Source organism: Crocodylus porosus, unplaced genomic scaffold (genome assembly GCF_001723895.1).
Source record: "Crocodylus porosus isolate Cpor-Errol unplaced genomic scaffold, CroPor_comp1, whole genome shotgun sequence".
Lineage (NCBI taxonomy): Eukaryota > Metazoa > Chordata > Crocodylia > Crocodylidae > Crocodylus > Crocodylus porosus.
In genome coordinates, this window is record NW_017728886.1 from 62,680,462 (window position 1) to 62,690,442 (window position 9,981).

Genomic DNA, 9,981 nt, shown 5'->3' on the forward strand with positions numbered 1-9,981 from the left:
CTGACGGGGCCGCGGCCAGAAGGACAGGAGGTGGGGAACGCTCCCTCCCGCGCACGCGGATTGGCTGTCGACTGGAAGACTCCGGGAAGGCCCTACCCCCCACAGCTTCCCGCCTGTCACTCGCCACCAAATGCGCTGGGGATTGGGTTCGGCTTAGAAAGGGGAGGGGAGGTAAGGCGGGGACGGGGCGGAGTAACAGCACAGGCGATTGGTCAAACCGGGGGCGGGGCAGGGAGTGAGAGAAAGTGTGATTGGCAGCGGAGGGGAGAGCGGGCGGCGGGAGGAGCCGTCCTGGCAGCCTGGTCTGGCGCCTGCCATGTGCTTTGCTCTCTGGAAAAACTGCTCTGGGTGCCTTCAGAAACCCAGCTGCACCCGGTCCCGCACCAGGCGCTGCTCCTGGCATGTTTTTTAAGGCAAGTGTCCCGGACGAACCCGAAAACAATGACGTGTTTCACTCGGTGGCGCGTAACATCATGTTTTACGGGGAAATGGCGTCATGAATGAAGGGAAGGTGAAGTGATGTCAGTGTGAAGAGTACTGGAAACACAGGTGACCAACCTGTTTCCCGCTAAATTTTCCAGGACAGGCCTGTATGCCCTGCTGATAACCAAAGCTCTTGTGTCAGAGGCTTTTATTAAACCAACTAAATAGTAGCAAAACAAATGATTTAGTTGGTCTAATAAAAGATAATTGCCTCTGACCTCAGAGCTATGTTTCTCTCTATTCATTAGACCAAGAGAGCTATAACATATATCCCTGCGTGGGCTGCTGCACCAGTCCCCAGGAAGAGTCCCTGAGGCAGGATGCCCATCCTCCAGATCTGAAAAACCTGCTTTAGATACATGCCCTAAACTCCCTAAACATTTACCCAATGCCAGGCAGCATCCTTTTGGAGTCTGCAAAGAGGATGCAGCAGAAGAAATGTGAGTTACCTCCTCGACAAAGGAACAGTATTGCCGTGCTTCCAGCCCTGTGCGAAAACTAGTGATCTCTGTCTCAGCAGTGACAGGCTAAGGGGGTTGGACTAGAGGGCCTCCTGCAGTCCCTTCCATCCCTAACTTCCTATGACTGATTCATTACCTGGAACCACAAGAGCTAGACTACTTGTATTCCAGTGCTGGTCAGCATTCAGAACTGCTCCCTAGAACTTGATTGTCCCTGGAACAAAAACACCCAACAAATTATAACTTGGGAATCATTTAGGACCAGCTTCAGCTATGTTTATTCATGCTGAATTACCTCTTACTCCTCCAGTGCCCCTGTTGAGTACAGTGAGTTCATTCTGATGTAGTCAATACAATTTCCAGGTAATCCACTGATGAGAGAAAGAATTTAGTAACTTCTAGGGAAGGACCATTAAAACTAGCTATTGAAAACACACATAAAAAAGGGGCAGAGAGAGAGGTTTTGAGGTGCTGACAAAACTATGGTGGAAATTTCCATCCAGATGGAAATACAGAAGGAAGACAGAGTGGTGGAAGATAAGTGCCTTAAATTCACTCCTCGGCAGTCAGCGGAGGAGCTGCTTAACTCATCTTCATTGTCACTTCCTATTTTAAGGACGTGACACAGACTTTGTGCTCGCCCTTTGCACTCGGAGTGAATTAAATACAAAAAATTTTTTTGAATACTAACAGATATTCAAGACTTTTGCAAGACAGAATCCTAGGTATAAAAATGGGTAATGTGTGGTACTGTATTACAGAGGCTTAGAGCCATGGCATAAAGCTGTAGCTTCCATTAAAAAGTCCAACATCATAACTTTGGTTTGGAATTTGTTTTCTTCCCTGACAAATGACATGATTGTTCTGATGGCAAGAGAGAATGGTTCTGCAAAGTTAAAAAGAAGGTAAAAGAAAAGTTACAGGTTTTTAAGTGTTTTTAAATTTTGACTTTTTTGTGATCCAAAATGACAACATTTTAATGGAATTAAACCTCCTTGAAGACTTTTATGCTGCCTATGTTAAAAGGAAACACATGAATTAGCAAGCATTTGAAAGCATATCTGACTATCCCAAATATATATCTGGTTCAATAGAAGATATCACCCTAAGAAATCCTTGCCTCTTGCATAATTTCTGGATCATCACAACTATAATATCACTTTTACACAACCATTAAAATTAAGCCAAGTTATTGACAATTGTTGTTATGAATAGTTTGGGTATTGTCCTGCTTCCAATGGGGACTATGTGTATGCATATAAGCATGCTGTCTTCTAATGATCGCTTGCAACACAAGAATGTAATGATCTTTTCACAGCTAAAACACATTTTCCTTCATCTTAAACATTTACTTTTAGAACTAAAGTGTCATGGTTCCACTCCATGGTTTGCTTGTCTTTCTTAGGCACAATCTCATGTAGCCAAAATAAAATACATTCCCATAATATTGATCCCCCAGATAAATTAAAGAAAAGAAAAATGCGTATTTTAGTATTGTAGGACTAAGTCATACTGGGACATATAATTCTGCAAATAGGACACATAATTCTGAAAATATTGATTGATTTGGAGTATAACAGGTTTTAAAATATTTCTTCTATGGCATTACAGCATTATGTATACTATTTCTTTGTGTATTTGCCCCATAAAACAATATCATATGATAAAGGGTGACACACAGTTAGACTCTGACACTCACTTGAATAGCTATCCCACTTTAAATTTGCAATTCACTTTCATATAAAATTATATAACTAAATAGGTAGATATAGTTGACAAGCCTGTATATATTAATATGTTCCCTTTGGAGCCACTGGTGTCTGTCATTGTGTAGAGCCAATGCATTACACTGACAAATGACTGGAGGAGCTGTAACTGTAGACTGTATCACCATCTTTCCCAAACTAAATGTAAATATGCCTCAGGCGTAACCTAGGATCTGGTCTACTGGTCTTATCAAGCATATCTATGCATTTTCTTGTAATACAACAACTTGAACTCCTATTCAAAATAATCACTTTTTATGAGTAAACTCAAAATATAAACATAAAAGTTAGAAAAAAACATACAAATTACACTGATTCTGGAAACATCTGCAAACTTCAACTTAAGCACCTAAGTACTTGCATGTATGAAGCTTAGACATATTCATAAGTGTTTGCAGATGTAACTGAGTCTAGAAAATACAAGTTAAGAGATATATATATAAATTTACTTCACGTGCATGTCTATCTGTCTTATCTATTTTAATTAACAATATTTTACAGTTCTTATTCCATATCCAGTTGGGTGAAGAAATTAGTATTAGCACTTAAACAAAAAATCTTTTTTATTTAAATTGTAAATATTTCCCATTTGATAGAATCCCTCCAAACAAAATGTTTTGATTTCTAAAACAAGATAATAGAAACAATATACCTAAAACCTTAAAATTGCCAGATTAGATTTAAGTTGGTGAGGAATATGCATTTCTTGTTTGTTTATTATGCAGGAGGATGTAGTAGTAGAATAGTTAAGGTATTTTACTAAGGATCCAAAGGTAGAAGTGTGAGATTCACCCTGAACTCATGCCGAAGACAGCCTTCAGTTAATCCAGCTGTGTGTGGGTAATCCAGTTGTAATGCTGGCCCTTCTGGGCGTGCCATTGGCTACAGACACTGGCTGCCTTAACCACAGTAGCTTAATGAACTGCTTTGGCAGACCTTATACTTACTATGTGTACATCATCAATTTTAGGATGGCCTCAGCTATGCATTTTCTTTTGTTTTTAGGTGCTTTAGTATTACAAATGATATAATAGGCAACTGCCTGTTATTACTTAATAGCCTTAGCAGGTTTGTGAACAAACATTTATTGCTTTTGAAATACACATATCATGAAAGGAAACGCCATTCTAATAATATTAAGGTTCTGCAGCCATAAAATTAGGAAATTCCACAACACACTTATATAACTGACTTTGTAACTAATTGCCAATACAGCATACCTGAGGGCACACTTTTAGCACAGTATGCAGGGATTTAACTACATGAGACCCATTAGTGTTAATGTTAAATCTGCCTGCTGAAAACTAACTCTATCATATGTAACATTTTCCAGGGTTTTGGAGGCAGGACCATATGTGCAGCAACTGGAAACCATAGAGGGTCTGAATTAAAAGCATTCTGTAGAACCCTCATATACAGTAAGTTTTGTGAGTATGTCTGAACTATATCATTTTGACAGGGTTTTTATTTCTTAGTAATACTTGTACATTGTAACTGAAGATTTTAAATAGCTTCATAAATATTACTTATACCTCTGTGAGAGGTATGAATTATCTTTTCATCCTGTTAAATGGGTGAACAGACACAGAAAGGATAAGGGACTTCCACAAGGTCATACAGAGGGTCATTCACAGATCCAGGACTAGAATGCAGGAGACACTCCACAAGAGCTAGGGGTATCAAACACATTTGGCACTACAAGCTAAATCCAGACTATGGGGCTCTCCACAGGCCAGAGAACCCACAAGCAGCAGCAATGGCATTGATTCCAGTGGCAGTTAAAACTGCTGTTTCAATACAGTTCCAGAACCCAACCACTACTACTGTCCACCCCACTTTTCCTCTGCTGCTGATATTAGTCACCAGAGTGACTAAAACCCCTGATTTCAACAGAGTCTGACAAGAAGAGCTGCGGGAGGAGGAGGGGAGTGCAGCAGAGGATAGGGAGAGGGGCTCAGGCTAGAAGCAGTGGGGGGGAGGAGGGGGAGGTACTAGAGCAGCCCTCCCTTCCCTTCTGAAGAGAGCTGAGCTGGGCCAAGCCCCAGCAGGACTGTCTCATTAGGGATGTCTGCCTGCACAGTCCCGGGCTTTTCACTGCTGGCTAATCAAGGGGCAGGAGTATTGCCAGCCCCCAGCCCTGGACTAGCACTCTGAGGCAAGGTGGGGTATACAATTCATGCATCTGTTGGTGATACGGAGATTTTCAATCTCCCTCCCTGCTTCATCATACTGTCTACAGCAAACTGACAGGTGGGGAAGCCAGCCAGTGGGGGCTGATAACAGTCTTTATCGCCCAGTTAGCGAAGCAATAGCCTCTCTCTACATTACTTCAGACTTCATAAACAGCTTACCCGCTGACCTGTTGATTAGTTCCAAAAACCCTAAGTGGTCACTGTTATGTCTGCCTATTCCAGTGAAACTGGAGAGAGAAACACACCCAGACACCTCTTGGCATTAGCTAGCATACCACATGCTGGCTATGGTCCCTCTGTGGCAGAGAGGTGGAAGGGATCTCTGCTTAAGCAGTGAGTGGGTGGGGGGGGCCCACAGGGAAGCCAGCAGACCCTGCTATGCCTGCAAGTCTGTGCTAAGCCCCAGCCAAGGAGCAGAAGGGAGGGGCCTGCCCTGCTGTGGAGCAGAGAGCCCTGCCCAGCCCAGAGAGCATGCTGGGATGCTGGGGGACTCTGATTTAACTTAAACCAGCAAGGGGTCTGGGACAGACATTGCATAAACCCGTTTAATCCAAGTCAGTTAAGTCTGATACTACTTTCAACCACATTCACATCAAACCGGTTTCAGCCATTTTCAAACTGGTTTATGTGCACTGAACATCTGTTCTGTTACAGGTTTAAACCAGTGTCTGATCATTTAAACTGGTTTGTGTATAATGCCTGTCCCTAGCCCCTGGGTTCTGGAACTGCACTAAAACTGCAGCTTTGACAGCCATGGGAATTAACACTGCTGCCACAATGGCTCTTGCAGATGCAGTGATGAACCCATGGGTACATTCCAGCCCACAGAAATGGGTGGTCCAGCCCACAATGAAATTCTGCAGGACAGATACCCCACCTCCACAGGCCAGATCCATGTTATCATTACCACTACCACCATCATTACCTTATTCTTTGAAATACTAGGTAAATCGAAATCTAACACAGTAAAGTCTAATTCAGACTGTGTACTTTTGTTTTTGAATCACGTGATCTTTGTTGTTTCTGACTGTAATGGAATCTCATTCAGGAGCCGCATTAGAGCAATGCAAACCACACAATGACATGAGGCTCCAAGCTGGTCAGAGGCTCCTGTTACATTAGGTTATGCTTTAGGCCCAGTTATACTTGTATAATGGCTGAATAATTGAGACTGCTAGAGCTAGAACTCAAAAAGCTCCTATGTGATTTGTCATACAACACAGTTACTGTAGTTGTTACATTTCCTGCATCCATTTTAGTTTTTAGCGTGCTTGTCTAAAAAATTGTTTGATCCTGAAACTGAACCTTTGAACAAGGCTCAAAAAAGGTAAGCTGAACTGCTTGACCATATTGGATATCATAATAACATTCTCTCATGCAGCCTATCTGTACTTTAAATGGCCTCTCAAAATTGAATACAGGTGTTCAGAATGTCAGCTCTATCATTGGTGAAGAAACAAAGGAGAGGTGGCTCCTCAGTTGCACTTACATGGTCAGATAATGACATTTTTTTCTGGTCAGATAGGGTGGATGCTATTTGTACTTACATAGCTATGTTCGTGCTGTGCTTCCCTTCTGAGTACAGTAAGAAGACTTCACTATAGCTTCCTAAGCTCCAGGGTAGAAAAGATCTGCATGGATATGTGCCTATGTCTATGTAAGTCCCCCAAAAATGTAGTTGGAGAAAAACACAACTAGCAACTGTTTGTCAAAAAAGAAATGTCCTATCTTTTAGCCTGGTGGTTGGAGTGGAAGACCCAGATTCTTGCCCCTTATCCAGATGAGGTTTGAACCTGCCTTTCCTAGCAAAATGTTCTAACCTTCAAGCCACAGATAAGGCTCCCTAGTCTTCATCTTGAAGCTGAACCACTGGGCAACTAAGAGGAGAAGATATGTGGGACCAGGAGTAAGCAAGCAAATTAGAGGGAGGGTGGCTCAATGTTAAGGATACTATCATCAAAAGAAGCAAGCCCCAGGCTCTGGCTATACTTCTCCTAGTGGGCCAGAAGCTATCCCACTTCCACCTACCCAATTTATCTAATGAATGTTAAATACAAAAGTCAGAAAAGCCAATCAGAGTAGGGGCCAGAATCCATGGCCTCTCCCCCTCCTGGAATCTTTCCACCATTTAGGCATTTAAATATAAAAAAGAATTCAACCCACTGGCAAATCCAGAATTGCTGTGAGGAGGTGTGACCACACCCCTTTGGCTGGGTGGCACATACTCAGTGAAGAGATCATTTTGCCCATACAGCATGCGGCCAAAGGGGGTGTGTTTGCATGTCTCTCCCCACCATCACCACCCTAGATGCCAGTGAGCTCAGAGTTCACCAGCTAGTTGGAACAAGGTCTGGCCTGGAGTCTCTGAGTTTCACACAGCTCCAGAGCCCAGTAAGGTGAGTGCTGCCACTGTTTTCCCTCCCCCCAAAAATTAAACAACAAGGATAAAGAGGGGAGGAGAGGAAGAGATGATCATCCCCTACATTCATACAACTCTGGAGTTCAGAGGCTGAGCGCAGCCGCTGCTCCTTCCCTCTTTTCCTTCACTGCTGAATTCCACTAGGAGGTGGGGGGGGTGGAGGGAAGTTGGGAGAAGGGGAAGACATGAGGGAAAAGCAAACAGCAGCAGTGCTCACCCTTGGGCTTTGGAGCTGCGTGATAACCAGCTTGTGGGCTCTGAATTCATGGCACATGCAGATCTCCATCAAAACTTGCACTCATATGCCAGTGAGCACAGAAAGCTCACTGCTCATGCAGCACACAGTCAAAGGGAGATGCGACCATGCCATCCTGCCCACCTGGGTCCACCCCTGATTTGGCCTCTAGTGTTGCATCAAGGGTTTTTGAAGAATAAGCAAGTAGTCTTCTTCTATGTCCACACAAAACCATATTTTTATGTTACTACGTAAAACTCAAACATTCACTAAACAGTATAGAATCTCAAAAGAAATTCACTGTTTTTAAACATCAACTTTTCTCTAATTAGAAATATTTGCATATACTTTTGAAAACCTGCATGTGCCTAAAACCACATGTAAACCATATGTAAACTCTGTTCAGATAATGCTTTTATCATCCTTAGGGATAAAGAGATTAAGACAGAAGAAAGGAATCTCTTGGAAATACACAACTGTGATAATTACGTATGTCAGTTGGGTGCTGCTGTGATGAATTTCAGGGAAGATGAAAAGGATTTCCCTGGCAGCAAAAAGTTTGTAACACAAAGAAGAAAAAATGAAGCAAAGCAGTTGTATTTATCTTTACATCGTAACAGACAACCTTACTCCTGTTTTTGTGATGTTTTCCCTGCTCTCATCTTAGAAGGTTTTCCATTTGATATGAAGTATTAATAAGAAAAGGAATAAAATCAGAAATCTAGATACATTTGTCTTTCACAATTTGTTATAGAAGTGCCAGTTTGATGCATTTAATATGTCCTAATTTTACTCTTTGCAGATGGCTAAGATACAGGAAGGGCTTATCTAAATATTAGGAACATAATTGTGATTTGATATATCACCTCTCCTCTCCTGTCTACAATATAGCTCCATTGTTGAGATCAGCAAAGAGTCTCTAGCACCTTGAGGTAGGCCTGATAAATAATCTGACACTGGAACCAATGGCAGTTTTGCACTGACTTTATTAGGTGCAGGTTTCAGCTTCTCAGGTGCGGGCTGTACGAGCCAGATCCTATTATACCTAGTAGGTGTCTACGTGACATATCCAACACTATCCACCCTGCTTTAGTCCTTGAAAACCTACCAAATAGATCAGTATTTGTAATGCCTTAACGTATGGACTAAGCCTAAATCGCAAAAAAGTAGCAGGGAGGAGGAGAACTCATTCACCTTTTACAATAATGGCTTTTTCAGGGATTTGAACAGAGTGGAACAGCATTACTAACAAATAGAAGATCTGGCCCAGTGTTTTTAAACTTGGTCTCTAACTTGGTCTTTCACAACCTGAGTCTGTAAGCTTTCATGCTACAAAAAGTCTATTTTCCCAGGCTGTTTAAGAAGGATTGGTTAGGGACTGGAGTGGTTAAATTCACAGGCACTTCTTTTGCATGGTTTAATGAATTTAATAGGTACCCAGCAAATAGGATTTGGACTTATATATACATATAGGCACCTCTCTTATAATAGTTTCGTAGTTGCTAGGGGCTGGAAGGGACCTTACAGATGATCAGGTCCAGCCCCCGTGCACTTGGGCAGGACAGACTGCTGGGATCAGGTGACCCCAGCAAGACGGGCACCGAGACGCTTTTTGAAGATCGCCAGGGTGGATGACTGTATCACCTCCGGCGGGAGCCTGTTCCAAATCCTTGGCACTTGGCTTGTAAAGAAGTTTTTCCTTATGTCTAGCCTGAAGCGGTCTTCAATCATGCATTAATTCAACTAAATAAATGCTATAGTAATACCCCCAAAATAATTTTCACTGTATTGGGCACTGCATGACAATAAGAGATAGTCCCTGTCCTGGAGAGCTTACAGTATTAAAACGAGCTATACATTAACTGCTACAAGAAAAAAGTGCCCCGGCACATTAAATATAAGTTATGGAAGCATTATTCTAGTGTAGAATTTTAAAAAATTGTACATTTTGTGAAAGTGTAGGAGCCTTTTGCAATATAAAATTGGTCTCTATTTTGTATGTAGTTATATAGAGCATTTTAAGAATGTATCCACTTGTATTTGAACCAGCCTACATTTTTGGTAAAATGCTTGCTTATTTTATAACTTTACTTAAATGTTGTAGTAGTATACATTCACTGGAAAAAGTGTAGAGAATAACCTCTAAATCCATGAAGGGACGGTTGTAATTAAACTCATATAATTACAGATGTTAGCACTGAATAGTCCCTAAAGTAATGAATGTAGTGTTCTCCATTGCCATGAGACAAACTGACTAAATTTAAACTTGTATATTTTGTAGTAGCAAAATGAAACTGAGATGTTGGAATAGTTCCCTGTACCAATATTTGACCATGGTTATTTACAGGCTATTGGCCTGTACAACAGTGTTGACTTACAGAATTTTATATATGTGTACACACACACACACACACACACACACACA

The 9,981-nt window shown here is 41.8% G+C and overlaps 1 long non-coding RNA gene across 2 annotated transcripts; it reads left to right on the forward strand.

Moving 5' to 3' along the window:
* The first annotated feature begins 4,046 nt into the window (after window positions 1–4,046).
* On the forward strand, window positions 4,047–9,265 carry LOC109310420. Of its 2 annotated transcripts, XR_002101201.1 has the most exons (3): window positions 4,047–4,137; window positions 5,693–5,847; window positions 7,985–9,265. It is a non-coding gene; the product is annotated as an uncharacterized LOC109310420 (long non-coding RNA). The 2 variants fall into 2 exon arrangements; XR_002101202.1 differs by lacking the exon at window positions 5,693–5,847.
* The last annotated feature ends 716 nt before the right edge of the window (window positions 9,266–9,981 follow it).